Source organism: Manis pentadactyla, chromosome 3 (genome assembly GCF_030020395.1).
Source record: "Manis pentadactyla isolate mManPen7 chromosome 3, mManPen7.hap1, whole genome shotgun sequence".
Taxonomy (NCBI): domain Eukaryota; kingdom Metazoa; phylum Chordata; class Mammalia; order Pholidota; family Manidae; genus Manis; species Manis pentadactyla.
The window spans coordinates 131898640-131917337 of record NC_080021.1 but is presented as its reverse complement, the minus strand read 5'-3'; the positions used below and the strand labels follow the sequence as shown (position 1 = coordinate 131917337).

Sequence of the window (18698 nt, the reverse complement as noted above, 5' to 3'; positions counted from 1 at the left end):
TATGATGCAATTTTAAATTAGTATCTAGATCTCAGTTTTTGCTAGAAAGGAGATTATCTAGAGTTAAATGACTATTAAAGGTATCCAGTTTAATGAAAAGGAAGGTGAAAGGAATGTAGAAACATACTAAAACCAAACAGAACTTCTTTAGATAGTATATCAGATGAAATTAAAAAATGAAGTGAAATTGACTGTCATATGCTTAAATCAGTACTTTTTTGGGTAATATATATTTGGGTATAGACAAATATTATGAAATACAAAATACAATGTTAATACTTTAAAGCACTAGCCAATTTAAAAATAATTAAATTGTTACCCTAGGATTTTTGTACAATATTCTGAATTCTATTGGGGATTTTTTTACATTACATATCCCTATTCTTTCTTCAGTCTTTTTGCCTTTAATAAAACAGCTAAACTTCCTATCTTCTCCCCATTGAGGGGAGTGCTCCAGTATTATAAAATACAATCCCTTTTAGGAGTAGCTCCTCAAACAATACCACACTTTAACACATTTACAGGGACCAAATAAAACAAGTTCAGAGAATTAGCATTCTTTTATTTGACAGTCAGGAAATTTCTTTAAGTTTGCATAGAAAATGGTGGCAGGTTCTCTCTTCTACTGGAGGATTTGGGGTTTGTGTCAAGAAACCTTATTATAAAACGAAGATAACTGTTAGGTCTTCTTGCTTGAGTATATACCACTGTCTCCTATTTCCTGCTTTGTGATTCTCTATTATTCTCTCCAGCTTTTTATTTTAGAGATATATATTCAAACGAGGAAATTGGAAAGACAGTAAAATGAACCTCTTTATACCCTTCACCAAGATGTGTTCCCCCGTACTCTTCTTTCCTGCCTTCCACCCTCTGTCTGCCTCTCTCATATGCACATCCATTATTTTTCTGAACTGTTTCAAAATAAGAAGCTGAAACATTAAATATTTCAGCATGTCTTCCCTAAGAATAAGAACAGACTTTTCTATAACCACAAAACTACTGTCACTCTAACAGTATTAACATTAATATTCAGATTTCCCCAAGTGTTTCAAAATGATAGTTGTTTTTTGGTTTTGCTTTTACAATTCAGAGTCTAGTTAAGTGTCAGACATGAATTTGGTTAGATCTGTGTTTTTGTTTGTTTAGTTTTAAATCTAGATAAATCTGTCTTTTTTGTCTTTTATAACCCTCATTTTATTTTCTTGAGATTTGTACATTGTGGATTTCACCGAATTATTTCCTGTGTTTAGGTTTAGGTGGAAACATTTTGCCAAGAACACTGAATGGCCCATGTTCTGTATTTCATTTTCATTTCATTTCATGATTGCATTTGATAATAGGTTGTCCCACTTGGAGTGGCAATAAGTTTGATCACTTGGTTAAAGTGGTAACTAACTGTGGGTATGCTTTTAGCATTCTCTTAGGAGCTTTTCAGGAAAAGAATCTTAGTTATTATTGGCATTGACGATTCCCCAAGTTTAGAAAGAAAGGAAGAATATCAGTGCACTCAAGTTTCACTGGACAGAAAAAGAATCCCCATTTTGTCTGTTTCCTTCTCCCCTGGGTGAGGGATATGGGGCATCACTGTCCGTCTCACTTCAGGCTGTGTTTGGCAATAAGACAGTTTCTTGGCATGGTATCTAAGAACACTAAGGTGGGTCTGTGAAGTAATGATAGATTTTTAGATCTTTGTGTTTGTTGTCATGAACGCAGTAGTCATTTTGGAAAGTTTTGTTTGTGGCCTTTGTTGAAATCCTCTTAGAATTTACATCAGACTCTGAGCTTATTATTTTGAATGCCTTCAGCAGTGACTCATCTTTATCCTGTGAGGGTGAATTTGATTTTCATAAATAGCAAAAGACCTTTCTGTGCCAAATCTGATTAATAAGGTCATACTATTTCAGGAACAGGAGAAGTATAACAAAAATAAGACTGTGATTCTTAAGAGGCTTATGTAATGTCAAACATGCGCAGTGTTGCTGAGTGCCTCTCTCAAGGCTCGCTCTCACTGTGCTCTCTGGAGTCTACTACAGGTAGTAACACACTTCATGACACCGCAGAGCCTCCTTTCTTCATACTTTATAAAATGTAAGTCAGTGCCCAGTTCATTTCTTTATGTCTAATTAGGGTGTTTTGGAAGTTGTCAACTTCCACTGTTGACAGGCCATTTTTTTAGTTGCTCTGGAGGAAAAATACATATATTTTATATATATATATGTGTATATGTATAATATGTGTATCACTCAGCAATGCTCCATTGGAATTGCTCATCCAGAATCTGGTAGGAGAGATTAAACGTGTGTACAAGAATCGTAACGACCCTATTATTATAAAGTTGTTGTAATTGAAAAGTAATAAGGCAATTTACAACTAGGGATTGTGAGTTTGAGGAAATAGTGTGGGTTCGGTTAGGTACCAGTCTCAGTTTACAAGACCTGCAAGCTGGGTTTCCAGCACTTCTCTAAGCCCCTCTCCTACTGCTGCTCCCTTTGCTTTATAACTGTAAATGTGTGTAAGTCTGCTCATATTTATTCACATCCCTCAACAGGTATTTGTTGAGCCATGCACTGTGTAGATATAGGGCATACAGCTGTGGACAAACAAGGAGGGATCACTGCAGCCACCCACGCAGCTGACGTTCTGTCACGGGCAGGAGGTGTGGCAGGTGGCAAGAGAAGGGTTACAGCAGAAAGGCAGTGTGCTGTAGGAAAATACATAGGGGAAGGGGCAGAAGAGTGGGGGTTTGCAGTTTAAAATAGGGGGTCAGAGGAACTCTCCTTGAGAAGGCACACTGGAGTTAGGACTGATAGACATTGAGGGAATTAAACAGATAAGAGGGAGAGCATTTCGGACAAAGGAACAGCCAGGATAAAGGGCTAAGATGGGAGCATGCCTGGAACATCTCCTACCACTGCAGCCATAACAGATAGGGAGGAGAGTAATAGGAGATCCTATTGCTGAGTCAGGGCAGAGAGGCATCACAGATTTTACCCTGAGTTAAGAGGAACCCACAGCAGCGTAGCAGTAGAAGTGCAATGGGATCTTAGGCTTTTAAAGATTTGTCTGGTCACAATGACAACAGTAGACATAGTGGGGCCTGGTTGGATGCAGGAGCTTGTTCCTGCTAGGAGCCCATTGCTGTGGTTCACGTGAAGTGTGGGGGTGCCTGGAGGAGGCAGTCATGGGGGACGTAGGGGGTGTACATGGAACCTAGAGAATCTCCTGACAGATGAGGAATGTAAGAGATAGAGAGACATAAAGAATGACTCAAAGGATTCTAGCTGGAGTAACTGAGAAGTTCCCTTCAACTGAAATGTGGGAAGTTGTAAAAATAGTAGGTTTGGGAGAGACAGCAAGGAGTATTTTGGACATGTCTGACTGAAAATAATTGTTTAACACTGAAGTGTAGTATTAACAAGTACACATTTGGTTGTGCAATGTGGCATTTAGGAGAGTGATCTGAACTGGAAATAAAAATGGGGAATTGTATTTTCAGTACTCACTGGCTGGTATAAAAACACCCAGAAATGGACATTGTCGTAGACAGAGAGAACTCCAGGAGAGTCCCTCTAAGTCAGGCTTGAGAAACTGGGAGACAGATTTCCTGGTAGGGATAGCAGTGGCAGCCAGGACCCAAAACACCAAAATTCTGAGCAGGGAGAACCTCCTCTTTCAGTCAGAGGAGCTGTTGTCTCAAGAGGGTGTGGGTAAGTGCCCATTGCTTCTCTTTGCTGTTTGCCCTTTGGCCTTGTACAGGCATACTTGTTGGAAGTGCACAGCAGATGAAGGTAAATATAAGTCGGATGTCTGGCTGGGGGACCAACAAGGGGGAGCCCTAGGGAGCTGAAAAGTAGCAGGATGATGGGAAAGAGTGAGGAATTCAGGAGGAGGTCCCCATAAAGTCATTGGGGAGCTCTTGGACTCATTCCCAGGCCGTGTATGTGTGTCTCTGATGCTTAACAGCAGACCAGACACTTTAAGAATTTGAACCAAGAGATGGGCCACTGCCCAGATCCAAAACTGACCAAAGGTCTTGAAAACATAACTAATACTGAAGCCATCGTCCACAGATGGTTGGAGTGTGCAGCCTGAATACAACCAACCTGATTGAATGCTAAAATAACGTACCCGGCCTGTAACTACTCAGCTCATCAAGGATCCAAAGATCTCAGCTTGCATGGGAGATGATCAACAGATGCTGTCCATGAAGACAGCTCTTGGAATTATCTTAGAAAGATTTTAAAGCAGTTGTTGCAGAAATGCTCCAGGAAGTAAGGGTAACTGTTTCAATCACCTCTTCACCTTGTTGGTGAGAGAAGGATTCCTGCCCTGGGTTTCTAGGTTGACCAGACACGTGATACCTGGCACTAGGCAGGTGTGATCCACTGTTTCTTAGTTGCATATACTCACAGCCCAGGGGAAGAGGATACTACATGCCACCCGGGGCCACACAGAGGTTGCCCTTGGGAGCAGAATGAAAAACAGGCTGTGGGAGGAAGGCTTTGTAGTGACGAGGCAGAGTACCCCCTGGCTCCCCTAGGAGGATGTGATTGGGTTACTTGAAGAATTCCCTAGTCTGGCAGGGAACTGGAGTCCGCTCCCCAGGGATAAGTAGGCACCATGTCTGGAGTCCTTGATGAGGAAGGTTGTTTGTGTAGGGTGCTCACCCACGGGGCAGAGTGGGGAGCTTGTAGTTAGGCCATCTGTGGTTCACCTGGTTTGCCAAGATGTTCAGCAGCACAGCATGTTGGGCCTTGACACCTCAGAAAAGAAATTTAAGGATATAAAGTATCCACAAACAAATTTTAGGCCTGAAAAATACAATAGCCAAAATAACACATTGGGTGGACTGAACTGCAGAAGAGAGATGACAGAAGAAAGCTTGAGTGAACTTGGAAGATGGGTCAGTAGGAACTAAGTCTGAATAACAAATAAAAAAGACTGAATAATGAACTGAACCTCAAGGGACCTATGGGACAATACTGAAATGTTTAACATTTGTGCCACAAGAGTCCCAGGAAAGACTTAGCAAATTTGATGAAAGACATGAACATAAGGATTTAAAAAGCTAAGTGAACCAAACAAGGTAAGTCCAAAGAAATCCATGACTGGGTACATCATAATTAAATTGCTTAAAACTAAAGAACTAAACAAAAAACCTTGAAAGTCAGAGGAAAATAACACATTATTTATAGGGAAACAATTATTTGAACAACTAGATTCCTCATCAGAAACAGTAGAGTTCATAAATAAGTGGAATGTTGTTTCTGAAGTACTGAATGGAAAGAATTGTCACCCAAGAATTCTGTTTCCTGAGAAAATATCCTGAGCAAAGGATGAAATAACATTCTCAGATTAAGGAAAACTTAAAGGAATTATTGCTGCAAGACTGAGTGTGGTGTTGGTGAAAGGTTATATACATTGATCAGTGGAGATAAAGAATCCAGAGACAGATCCATACAAATATGGCCAGGTGATATTTGACAAAGGTACATTGGCAATTCAGTGGAGAAAGTATGGTGTTGGAAAAGTCAGACATACATGTGCAAAAAAAAAGAAAATCCTCTACTTCAGTCTCACAATTGATATGAAAATTGATTCAGAATCGTAAATTTAAATTTAAAGTGTAAACTGTACAAATTCTTGAAGGTTCATGAACCCAGAGACTGTCTGTCTCATTCCCAGCCCTTGAGACCACAGGGCTGGTAGGTGTTCAGTGAGTATTAGTAAATGTGTGAATATCTGCTCCTGGAGGAGATGGCATGAAATTGCCTTCAGTGAGTAGTTAGTTATCCAAAGTAAATTGGAGAATTACTATTATAGGAATATTTTATTAACTGTGTGTTTTTCATCATTACATTCAACTTCATTAATCAGCACACTTATCCACTCAGCAGTGGCAGTTGGGATTGAACAGCTGAAAAGCAGCCATCTCTGCCTGTGGGCAGGGTCCTCGTTCGTGGGAGGGGCTCTGGGCTGTGCCACTCTATACTTGAATCGCCTCCCTCAGTAAGCTGTATTTCATTAGGTAAGCTATTTCTGCACTTCATACTGCTGTTTCTTTTTTTGTGCCATGGAAGATGATGATACTGTCTATAGAACAGGGCTGTTGTGAGAATTGGCGAGGTATATGTGTTTTTATAATATTCTCTGGTACATTGGCAGGATGGACACTTAACTGTTACTATTCATGTTGTTAGCTATAATTTTCTTCTTTTTAAAATATTTTTAACAGCTCTACTAAGTTATATAATTGATGTACAATAAATTACATATGTTTTTAGCTTACAGTTTGATTAGTTTTTGTCATATATACACCCTGAAACCATATCCACAGCCATCACCTCAGAAAACATGAAAAGTTTTTTCATGCAATTACTGAACCACTTTGTGTCATTACAGATTAGTTTTCATTTTCTAGAGTTTTACATAAATGTTCTGTGGCATTATAGGAGTTTTTCTTTGCATGGTTTCCTTCACTCAGCATAATTATTTTGATATTCATTGATGTAGTAAGTTTCAAGAGTTTATTCCTTTTTATTGCTGAATGGTATTGCATTGTGTAGATATACCGCAGTCTAATGATCTGTTCATATGTGGATAGACACTTGGCTTATTTCCATTTTGGGGGTCCTAGGAATGAAGTGGCTGTGAATGTGTTGTCTAAGTCTTTGTATAGACATATGCTTTAAGTTAACTTGTGTAATTGCTTAGGACTGGAATAGCTTCACATGGTAAATGTATGTTTGCATATTTAATACACTGCCAAATTGGTTTCCAGTGTGGTTGGACCAGCCGTCTATGAGAGTTCCCACCAGCAGTGATGAGAGTTCCCACCAGCAGTGATGAGAATTCCAGTTTCTTTTGCATCCTCACCAAGGCTTGGTGTGATTTTTAGTCCTTCTCATGGTATGAACTATCTCTTTATGGTTATAATTTTCATTTTCCTTATGTCTAATGATGCTGAGCATCTTTTGATGAACTTAGTTGCCATCTGTATTTCTTTGATGACATATCTTTTAAAATCTTTTCCATTTTTCATTGGTTGTTTCTTTAGAGAGTTTTGAGTTCATGAGTGTTCTTATTATTGAGTATTATAGATACAAGTCCTTTTGCAAATATGTGCTTTTTCCCATCTGTGACTTGCCTTTCATTCTCTTAGGAATTCCTTCAAATAGCAGATTTTAATGATGAAGTTCAATTTATCAGTTTATTCTTTCATGGATTGTGATTTTGGTGTGGTATCTAAGAAATCTTTGCTAAGCCAAGGTCACAAATGTTTTTCTCCTATATTTTGTTCTAGATCTTTTATGGTTTTTGGTATGCATTTAGGTCAGTGATCCACTTTGAGTCAGATTTTGTATATGGGTGAGGTATGAATTGGTCTTGTTTTTTGTGTGTAGACATCTGATTATTCCAACACCATTTGTTGAAAGGAATGTCCTTCCCTTCTTATTTACCTTTGCATTTTGTCAAAAATGAGATGTCTATATATGTGTAGGTTTATATTTGGACTCTTTCCTATTCCATTAATCTATTTGTTTACCTTGTTATCAGTACCATAATGATTTGATTAGTAAAAATCTCAAAATCAGAGTTAGTCCTCTTACTTGTCAAATGTAGATTTGACAAATGTACTTATTTTGTCTAATGTAAATACTTCGTATTTCCATGAGTCAGCATGTCAATCTGTACCAAAAAATCCTGGTGGGATTTTGAAAGAGATTACATTCATTCTATAGATCAGTTTGGTATTTTCGCATTACTCTTCACAGTCATGAACAAAATATATCTCTTTATTTGGTTAAACCTTTAATTTCTAACCATTTTTTACAATTCTGTTGTTTGCCTAAATGTTCTATAAATGTGAATTAAGTTGGTTGATAGTGTTCAGTTCTTTATTTTTACTGGTTTTCTGAGAGACAGGAATTTAAAGCTCTAGCTAAATTTGTGAATTGTTCTATTTCTTCTTTCAGTTCTATTGGTACTTGTTTCATGGATTTCAAGGCTCTGTTCAATATGGTTATTGTTCAGTATGATTATTGATGCTGTTAGATATATCCCTTATTTCCTTGTTTTCTGTTCTTTTTTGTCCCTCTACCTTTTTTTGGCCATTGTTTGAATTAGTTGAATATTTATGTTTTAACTTTATTTCCATTGTTGACTTAATAACCATTGCTCTGTATTTTGTTATTTTCTTGATTGTTTTAGGGCACATACTGTACACCTTTCATTATGACAGTCTACATCATATGATAAACCATTTTACATACAAGAATGTTATAGTAAGTACTTTTATTGTTTTCTTCTGACTTTTGTCTTGTTGTTGTTATACATTTTATATATGCTGTAAACCCATGTGCATGGTTGATTTTCTTTGTTTAAATAATTAGTTGTTTTTAAAAGAGATTAAAGTAATTAGGAAAATGTCCTAAGTATACCCCTCTGTAGTTATTCCTAGCCATTTTATTTCATTGTGTAGACCCATACTTCTATTACTGTTCCTTCTCCAGGACTTTCTTTAATATTTCTCTTGTATAGGTCTGCTGCTGCTGAGCTCCTTCAGCTTTTGAGTATCTGGAAAAGTATTTTAATTCTGTATTTCAAAATATTTTTCTTGGATATAGAATTGTAGGCTGGCATTTATCTTTCAGTACTATCTGCTGTCATCCTTAATGTTGTTTGTTGTATATAAACACATTTTTTTTTTCTAGAACTGCTTTAGGATTTTCTCCTTGTAACTGATTTTGAACAGCTTTAATTATGATGTGCCTGAGAGTAATTTTCTTCATGGTCCTTCAGCGTGGCCTGTATTTTGAATGAACTCTGTGCATCTCTCCTCCTTTCTGGTGGTTCTTTCCTGTACTCAGAGCGCTTCCTTGAACAAGAAGTGGTGGGTACTCTGCTCAGTACTCAAGAGGGAGCCCCTTCAGGTTTTCAGACTCTTGCTCTGTCTTGCATGGTGTAGTTAACCTGGGTCTCCCTGGGCTCGCAGCTCTTCTTCCATTGAGATGTCCTGGAGATTACTTGGTTCTACCTCTTGGTGCTGTGTCCTGGAAACTCTTCCTGGATGATAAGCTTATGTAGATGCATGTCTCACTTGGCTTGTTTCCCATGTTTCTGTCATCGCTGTCCTTTGTTGTTTTATGAAAATGTCTTTTTGGGTGTTTCAGGCAGAAGGTAAATCCAGTCTTTGCTACTGTATCTTGGCTGGAAGAGGAAGTGCTGTGATTTCTTAAATGAATACATATGCATCTGTTCTTCACTTGCAGTATTTATTTATTTAATTTTATTGAGATACAATTGACATAGAACACTATGTTAGTTTCAGGTGCCCAATATAATGACTCCATGTATGTGAATGTTGTGAAATATTCACTACAGTAAGTCTGGTTAATATTTGTCACCACGCATTGTCACAAACTTCTTTTTTTCTTCTGATGGAAACTTTTATGATTTACTCTCCAGCAAATTTCAAATGTACAGTACAGTATTATTAACTATAGTCACCATGTTGTCCTTTACATTCCCAGGACTTACTTTATAATTGGAAGTTTATATCTTTTGTCCATCTTCACCCATTTTGCCCAATCTCTGGCAACCACCAATCTGTTCTGTATCTATGAGTTTGTATTTTTTTTCAGATTAAACATATAAGTGAGGTCATACATTATTTGTCTTTCTCTCTCTGACTGACTTCACTTAGGATAATGCCCTTAAGGCCTGGCCATGCTATATCCATGTTCTAGCATATGGCAGGATTTCCTTCTGTTTGTGGGTCAGTAATAATCCCTGTGTGTGTGTGTGTGTGTGTGTGTGAGAGAGAGAGAGAGAGAGAGAGAGAGAGAGAGAGAGAGTGTGTGCATACATGTACATACATACCACATTTTCTTTATCCACACATTCTCTTGTGGACACTTCAGTTGTTTCCATGTCATGACTATTGTAAATAATGCTTAATTAGAACTAGGAGGATAAGTAAAATAGTGGAATTTTGTGGGGATGCATATATCTTTTCAAGTTAGTGTTCCATTTCCTTCAGATAAATACTCAGAAGTGGAGTTGTTGGATCATATATTCTATTTTTAGGAACTTTCATACTGTTTCCCACAGCTGTTGTACCAATTTAGATTCCCACCAAGAATGCGAAGTGTTCCCTTTTCTCCACATCCTCACCAATACTTGTTATTTCTTCTCTTTTTGATAATAGGCATTATTACTGATGTGAGGTGAGACCTCATTATGGTTTTCATATGAGTTTCCCTGTTGACTGGTGATTTTGAGCACCTTTTCATTTACCTGTTGGCCATCTGTATGTCTTACTTGGAAAAATGTTTGTACAGATTCTCTGCCCATTTTTAAAGCAAATTATTTTGCTGTTGTGTGAGTTCTTTATATATTCTACTATTAACCCCTTATCCGATACATAATTTGCAAATATTTTCTCCCATTCCAGAGGCTTGCCTTCATTTTGTTGATGGTTTCTGCTGTGCAGAAGCTATTTTCAGTTTGATATAGTCCCACTTGTTTTCTTTTGCTTTTGTTGCCTTTGCTTTTTTTGTGTCAAATCCAATAAATCATCACTAAGACTGACTTCAAGGAGCTTACTGCCTACGTTTTCTTCTAGAATTTTATGTTTTCAGTTCTTACATGAAAGTCTTTAATCCATTTTGAATTGATCTTTGTGTATTGTGTAAGATAGTGGTCCAGTTTCATTCTTAGATTAAATTCTGACATAGATGTCCAGTTTTTCCATTCCTATATTGAAGAGATTGTCCTTTCTCCATTGTATATTCTTGGCTCTTTTGTCATGAATTAATTAACCATATATATGTTTTTATTTTGGGGCTTTTATTTTTGTGTTCCATTGGTCTGTGTCTGATTTTATGCCCATACCATACTGCATTTTTTACTATGGCTTTGTAAAAAAAAATTGAAACCTTTAAGCATGATGCCTCCAGCTTTGTTCTTCTTTCTCAGGATTATTTTAGCTTTATGGGGTCTTTTATGGTTCCATACAAATTTTAGGATTTTTCTATTTCTGTGAAAAATGCTTTTGGAATTTTCATAGGGATTACATTGACTCTGTAGATTGCTTTTTCATTTACCTGAACATTCATGCTTGGGTAGCATGAACATTGTAACAAGATTGTTTTAATCCGTGGCCATGGAAAATTTTTCCATTACTTTTGTCTTCAATTTCTTTCATCAGTGTCTTACAGTTTTCAGTATTACAGATATTTAATCTCCTTGGTTAAACTTATTCATAGGTATTTTATTCTTTTTGATGCAGTTGTAAATGGGTTTGTTTTCCTTGTCTTTCTGATAGTTCATTATTAGTGTATAGAAATGCAACTGATTTTTATATATTGATTTTATGTCCTGAAACTTTACTGAATTCATTTAGTGACAATTTTATTCCTCTCTGATTTGGATGAGTTGTATTTCTCTTCTTGCTTAATTGCTGTGGCTAGGACCTTCAATATTGTGTTGAAGAAAAGTGGCATCTGTGGCTATCATTGTCTTGTTACTGATCATGGAAGAAAAGCTTTGAGCTTTTCATAATTGAATATGATGTCAGCTGTGGGCTTGTCATATACGGCCTCTCATATATTAAGGTACGTTCCTTCTCTACCAACTGTGTTGAGGATATTTGTCATGAATGGATGTAGAATTTTGTCAAGTCCTTTATTGCCATATTGAGATGGTTATATGATTTTTATTCCTCATGTTGTTAATGTGGTATATCCCGTGGATTGATTTGCAGATGTCGAAATATTGTAAATCTGGAATAAAACCTGCTTGGTCAGGGTGTCTCATCCTTTTAATGTATTGTTGAATTGTTTGTAATATTTTATTGAGGTATTTTGCATCTATTTTCATCAGCAATATTGGCCTTTGATTTTTTTTTTCTGGTGGTCTCCTTTTCTTGTTTTGTTACCAGGATAATGCTGGCCTACTAAAATGTGTTTGGGAGTGTTCTCCCATCTTCTGTCCTTTAGAAGAACTTGAGAAAGATTGGTATTCTTCTTTAAATGTTTGTGAGAGTCACCAATGAAGACATCTGGTTCTGGAATTTTGTTTCTGGGTAGGTTTTTGATTACTGATTCAATCTCCTTAGTAGTAATCAGTCTTTTCAGATTTTCTATTTCTTCATGTTTCAGTCCTGGCAGGTTGTGTTTCCAGGAATTTATCCATTTCTTACAGTTGTCCAATATTTGTTGGCATATACCACGGGATATACCACATTAACAACATGTACATAGTAGTCTCTTGTGATCCTTTGTATTTCTGTGGTATCTTTTGTAAAGCTTCTTTCATTTCTGATTGTATTTAAGTTTTCTCTCTTTTGTTGGCGAGTTTTACTAAAGCTTTGTGTATTTTCTTTATATTTTCAAAAAACAAGCTCTTAGCTTTATTCATCTTTTCTATTGTCCTTTTTGGTCTCATTTATTTCTGTTCTGATGTTTATTATTTTCTTCCTACTCCTAACTTAGGGCTTTATCCTTTTTGGAGTTTCTTGAGGTATAAAGTAAGGTGGTTTACTTGAGATTTCTCGTTTCTTTTTTTTTTTTTACCTGAAAAATATTTTATTTAAGTATCATTGATATACAATCTTAGGAAGGTTTCACATGAAAAACATGCAGTTTCAACATTCACCCATATTATCAAGTCCTCACTCCCCTTTGCAGTCACTGTCTATCAGCATGATTATTACCTGATATTTTGATGAATTAAAATTCGCTATACTTCAGAAAAAAAGTAAATATTACAGATGACTTTTTTTGCAATTATTAAAATCTTTTGCTCAAATTCTAATTTGTTACAGTTTCACTGCCTTGTTTAGGGTTTTATTATTCTACTTTTACTGTATACTACTGCAAACCCTTTTGGAATTACATGTTGTTAAAATAAATGACACATTTTCTTTAGTTGGGATATTTAAAAAATGAAGATCTCAAACACAAAACCACATTCTTAGTGCTGTTTTCATTTTTGTATGTATTTCCTTATAGACCATTTGCATACTTTATTTTTGTTTTGTATTTTTAACTTGATTGGGATATAATTGACACACAATGAACTGCCCACATTTGGTAGGTTTTTGATGCATGAATACACCTGGGAAACCATCACTGTAATCTTGGTTATAAACATATCCGTTACCCCCACAAGCTGTTTTGTGCTGCTTTGTGTGCTTCCCTTCTATCCTGCCCTGTCTTCCCACCCAGTTTATTAGACAGTCACTGATCTTCTACCATGTAGATTAGTTTGCATTTTCTAAAATTTATATAAATAAGCCATACAATGATGTATCCTTTGTGTCTGGCTTATTTCACTCAGCATAATTATTTTGAGATTTATCCATCTTGTTGAGTATGTTAGTATTTCCTTCCTTTTTATGCTTAGTAGGATGCCATTGTATGAATATACTACAATTTGTTTACATTTGTTATTTGTTGATGAACATTTATTTCCACGTTTTGGCCTTTCACAAAGAAGCAGTGATGAACATTTGTGTATAGGTCTGTATTTAGACATATACTTTCATTCCCTTGGGTAAATAGCTGTGAGACAACTGATCCTAAAATAGGTGCATCTTTAACTTTTTAGGAAAGTGCCAAAATGTTTCCCAAACTGGCTGTACCATTTTTTCACCAGCTATGTTTAAGAGTGTCGGTTCCTCTGCATCTCTGCCAACCCTCAGCATGGCCAGTCTTTGATATTTTGGCATTCTAATAGGTGTGATATCTCATGGTTATAATACGCATTTTCTAATGACTTAGGCTGTTGAGCATCTTTTCATGTGCTTATTTGCCATCCCTAGATTTTTTTTAGTTAGGTGTCTGTCTACTTAAATCTTTTCACAGTTAAAAGAAAACACTGGATTTTTCCTTATTGAGCTTATAGAGTTCTTTTATATATTCTGGGTACAAATCCTTTATCAGCTATGTGATTTACAAATATTTTTCCCCATATGATGGCCTGTCTTTTCATTTTCTTGACAACCTTTTGAAAAACAAGTTCTTAGTTTTGGTGAAGTCCAGTTTATTAAAATTTTCTATTTACATGCTTTTTCTACTAATTCTAAGCAACCTTTGTCCAAGCCAATTTCCCAAGGATAGTCTTCCTGTGTTTCTTGTACGTGTCTTACAGTTTTTATGTAGTGTTATATAGCTTTTACTATTCTTATTTTGAGCTAATTTTTTTTTTGGTATCATTTAGGTACAATTACTTCAACAACATTATGATTACTAGACTCCCCCTATTATCAGGTCCCCACCACATACTCCATTACAGTCACTGTCCATCAGCATGTAAGCAACAGTAAGATGTTATAGAGTCATTACTTGTCTTCTCTGTGTTATACTGCCTTTGCCTTTCCTGTACCCCTCCTCTCACCCGCTACATTATGTGTGCTAATCATAATGCTCCCTTTTCCTCCTTATCCCTCCCTTCCCACCCATCCTCCCCAGTCCCTTTCCCTTTGGTAACTGTTAGTCCATTCTTGGGTTCTGTGAGTCTGCTGCTGTTTTGTTCCCTCAGTTTTTGCTTTGTTCTTACACTCCACAGATGAGTGAAATCATTTGGTACTTGCCTTTCTCTGCCTGGCTTATTTCGCTGAGCATAATACCGTTTAGCTCCATCCATGTTATTGCAAATGGTAGGATTTGTTTTCTTCTTGTGGCTGAATAATATTCCATTGTGTATATGTACCACATCTTCTTTATCCATTCATCTACTGATGGACGCTTAGGTTGTTTCCATTTCTTGGCTATTGTAAATAGTGGTGTGATAAACATAGGGGTGCATATGTCTTTATCAAACTGGGCTCCTGCATTCTTAAGGTAAATTCCTAGAAGTGGAATTCCTGAATCAAATGGTATTTCTGTTTTGAGTTTTTGGAGGAACCTCCATACTGCTTTGCATAATGGCTGAACTAATTTACATTCCCATCAGCAGTGTAGGAGGGTTCCCCTTTCTCCACATCCTCGCCAGCATTTGTTGTTTGTCTTTTGGATGGTGGCCATCCTAACTGGTGTGAGGAGATATCTCATTGTGGTTTTAATTTCAATTTCTCTGATGATAAGCGATGTGGAGCATCTTTTCATGTGTCTGCTGGCCATGTGAATTTCTTCTTTGGAGAAGTGTCTGTTCATATCCTCTGCCTATTTTTTAATTGGCTTATTTGCTTTTTGTTTGTTGAGGTGTGTGAGGTCTTTTCAGCCCCTTATCAGATATGTCATTAATGAATATATTCTCCCATACTGTAGGATGTCTTTTTGTTCTACTGATGGTGTCCTTTTGCTATACAGAGCTTTTTAGTTTGATATAGTCCCACTTGTTCATTTTTGTTTTTGTTTCCCTTGCCTGGGGAGATATGTTCATGCAGAAGTTGCTCTTGTTTATGTCCAAGAGATTTATTTTTGCCTATGTTTTTTTTTTAAGAGTTTTATGGTTTCATGACTTACATTCAGGTCTTTGATCCATTTTGAGTTTACTTTCGTGTATGGGGTTAGACAATAATCCAGTTTCATTCTCTTACATGTAGCTGTCCAGTTTTGCCAACACCAGATGTTGAAGAGGCTGTCATTTCCCCATTGTATATCCATGGCTCCTTTATCATATATTAACTGACCTTGTTTGCTTGGGTTTATATCTGGGCTCTCTAGTCTGTTCCATTGGTCTATGGTTCTGTTCTTTTGCCAGTTACCAAATTGTCTTGATTACTGTGGCTTTGCAATAGAGCTTGAAGTCAGGGAGCATAATTTCCCCCACTTTATTCTTCCTTATCAGGATTGCTTTGGCTAGTCGGGGACTTAGGTGGTTCCATATGAATTTTAGAACTATTTCCTGTAGTGAAGAATGCTGTTGGTATTTTGGTAGGGATTGCATTGAATCTGTAGATTGCTTTAGGCAGGATGGACATTTTGACAATATTGATTCTTCCTATTCATGAGCAAGGGATGTGTTTCCATTTATTGGTTTCTTCTTTAATTTCTCTCATGAGTGTCCTGTAGTTTTCAGAGTATAAGTCTTTCACTTCCTTGGTTAGGTTTATTTCTAGGTATTTTATTCTTTTTGATGTAACTGTGAATGGAATTGTTTTCCTGATTTCTCTCTCTGCTAGTTCATTGTCAGTGTATAGGAATGCAACAGATTTCTGTGTATTAATTTTGTATCCCGCAACTTTGCTGAATTCAGATATTAGATCTAATAGTTTTGGAGTGGATTCTTTAGGGTTTTTTATGTACAATATCATGTCATCTGCAAACAGGGACAGTTTGTCTTCTTCTTTGCCAACCTGGATGCCTTTTATTTCTTTGTGTTGTCTGATTGCTGTGGCTAGGACCTCCAGTACTATGTTGAATAAAAGTGGGGAGAGTGGGCATCTTTGTCTCGTTTCCAATCTTAAAGGAAAAGCTTTCAGCTTCTCGCTGTTAAGTATAATGTTGGCTATGGGTTTGTCATATATGGCCTTTATTATGTTGAGATACTTGCCCTCTATACCCATTTTGTTGAGAGTTTTTATCTTGGATGGATGGATGTTGAATTTTGTTGAATGCTTTTTCAGCATCTATGGAGATGATCATGTGGTTTTTGTCCTTTTTGTTGATGTAGTGGATGATGTTGATGGATTTTCGAATGTTGTACCATCCTTGCATCCCTGGGATGAATCCCACTTGATCATGATGGATCATCTTTTTGGTATTTTTGAATTCGGTTTGCTAATATTTTGTTGACTATTTTTGCATCTATGTTCATCAGGGATATTGTTCTGTAATTTTCTGTTTTTCTGGTATCTTTGCCTGACTTTGTTATTAGAGTGATGTTCGCCTTGTAAAATGAGTTTGGGAGCATTTCCTACTCTTCTACTTTTTGGAAGACTTCGAGGAGGGTGGGTATTAGGTCTTCACGAAATCTATGATAAAATTCAGCAAGGAAACCATCGGGTCCAGGACTTTTGTTGTTAGGTAGGTTTTCGCTTACCAGTTCAATTTCGTTGCTGGTAATTGGTCTGTTCAGATTTTCTGTTTCTTCCTGGGTCAGCCTTGGAAGGTTGTATTTTTCTAGAAAGTTGTCCATTTCTTCTAGGTTATCCAGTTTGTTAGCATATAATTTTTCATAGTATTCTCTCATAATTCTTCGTATTTCTGTGGTGTCTGTAGTGATTTTTCCTTTCTCATTTCGGATTCTGTTTATGTGTGTAGACTCTTTTTTTCTTGATATGTCTGGCTAGGGGTTTATCTATTTTGTTATTTTCTCAAAGAACCAGCTCCTGCTTTCATTGATTCTTTCTATTGTTTTATTCCTCTCAATTTTATTTATTCATGCTTTAATCTTTATTATGTCCCTCCTTCTACTGACTTTGGGCCTCATTTGTGCTGCCTTTTCTAGTTTCATTAGTTGTGAGTTTAGACTGTTCATTTGGGATTGTTCTTCTTTCCTGAGGTAGGCCTGTATTGCAATATATTTCCCTTTTAGCACGGGCCTTCGCTGCATCCCACAGATTTTGCAGTATTGAATTATTGTTATTTGTTTCCCTATATTTCTTGAGCTCTGTTTTTATTTGGTTGGTCATTGGTCCATTGATTATTTAGGAGCATGTTATTTAGCCTCCATGTGTTTGTGGGCTTTTTCATTTTCTTTGTGTAATTTCTTTCTATTTTCATACTTTTGTGATCTGAGAAGCTGGTTGGTACAATTTCAGTCTTTTTGAATTTACTGAGGTTCTTTTTGTGGCCTAGTATATGATATGTTCTTGAAAATATTCCATGTGCACTTGAGAAGTATGTGTATCCTGTTGCTTTTGGATGGAGTGTTCTATAGATGACTATTTGGTCCATCTGTTCTAATGTGTTGTTCAGTGCCTCTGGCTCCTTTCTTATTTTCTGTCTGGTTGATCTGTCCTTTGGAGTGAGTGGTGTGTTGAAGTCTCCCAAAATGAATGCTTTGCATTATATTTCCCCCTTTAATTCTGTTAGTATTTGTTTCACATATGTAGGTGATCTTGTGTTGGTTGCATAGATATTTATAATCATTATATCCTCTTGTTGGACTGACCCCTTTATCATTATGTAATGTCCTTCTTTGTCTCTTGTGACTTTCTTTGTTTTGAAGTATATTTTGTATGATACAAGTACTGCAACTCCTGCTTTTTTCTCCCTATTAGTTGCTTGAAATATCTTTTTCCATCCCTTTACATTCAGTCTGTGTATGTCTTTGGCTTTGAGGTGAGTCTCATCATATAGATGGGTCTTGCTTTTTTATCTATTCTATTACTCTGTGTCTTTTGATTGGTGCATTCAGACCATTTACATTTAGGGTGATTATCATTAGGTATGTACTTATTGCCATTGAAGGCTTTAGATTTGTGGTTACCAAAGGTTCAAGGGTAAATTCCCTTACTGTCTAACAGTCTAACTTAACTCACTTTGTATGCTATTACAAACACAATCTAAAGGTTTTTTTTCCCCCTTTTTCTTCCTCCTCCATTGTTTGTTTGTTATGAATCATATTCTGTATTCTTTGTCTATCCCTTGGGTGACATTTATTTAGCCCTAGGAATACATTCATCTGTAGATGTCCCTCTAAAAACTGTAGAGGTGGTTTGTGGGAGGTAAATTCTCTCAGCTTTTGCTTATCTGAAAATTGTTTAATCCCTCCTTCAAATTTAAATAACAACTTTGCTGGGT

At 36.6% G+C, this 18698-nt stretch overlaps 1 protein-coding gene and 1 long non-coding RNA gene across 6 annotated transcripts in view; both read left to right on the top strand.

Annotated features, from left to right (window-relative positions):
• AUH (AU RNA binding methylglutaconyl-CoA hydratase) overlaps positions 1-18698 on the top strand; it is a 215527-nt gene that overhangs the window by 97371 nt on the left and 99458 nt on the right. The window lies entirely within an intron of this gene.
• On the top strand, positions 2238-9840 carry LOC130682954 (uncharacterized). Its single transcript, XR_008996434.1, has 2 exons — positions 2238-6909; positions 8212-9840. It is a non-coding gene; the product is annotated as an uncharacterized LOC130682954 (long non-coding RNA).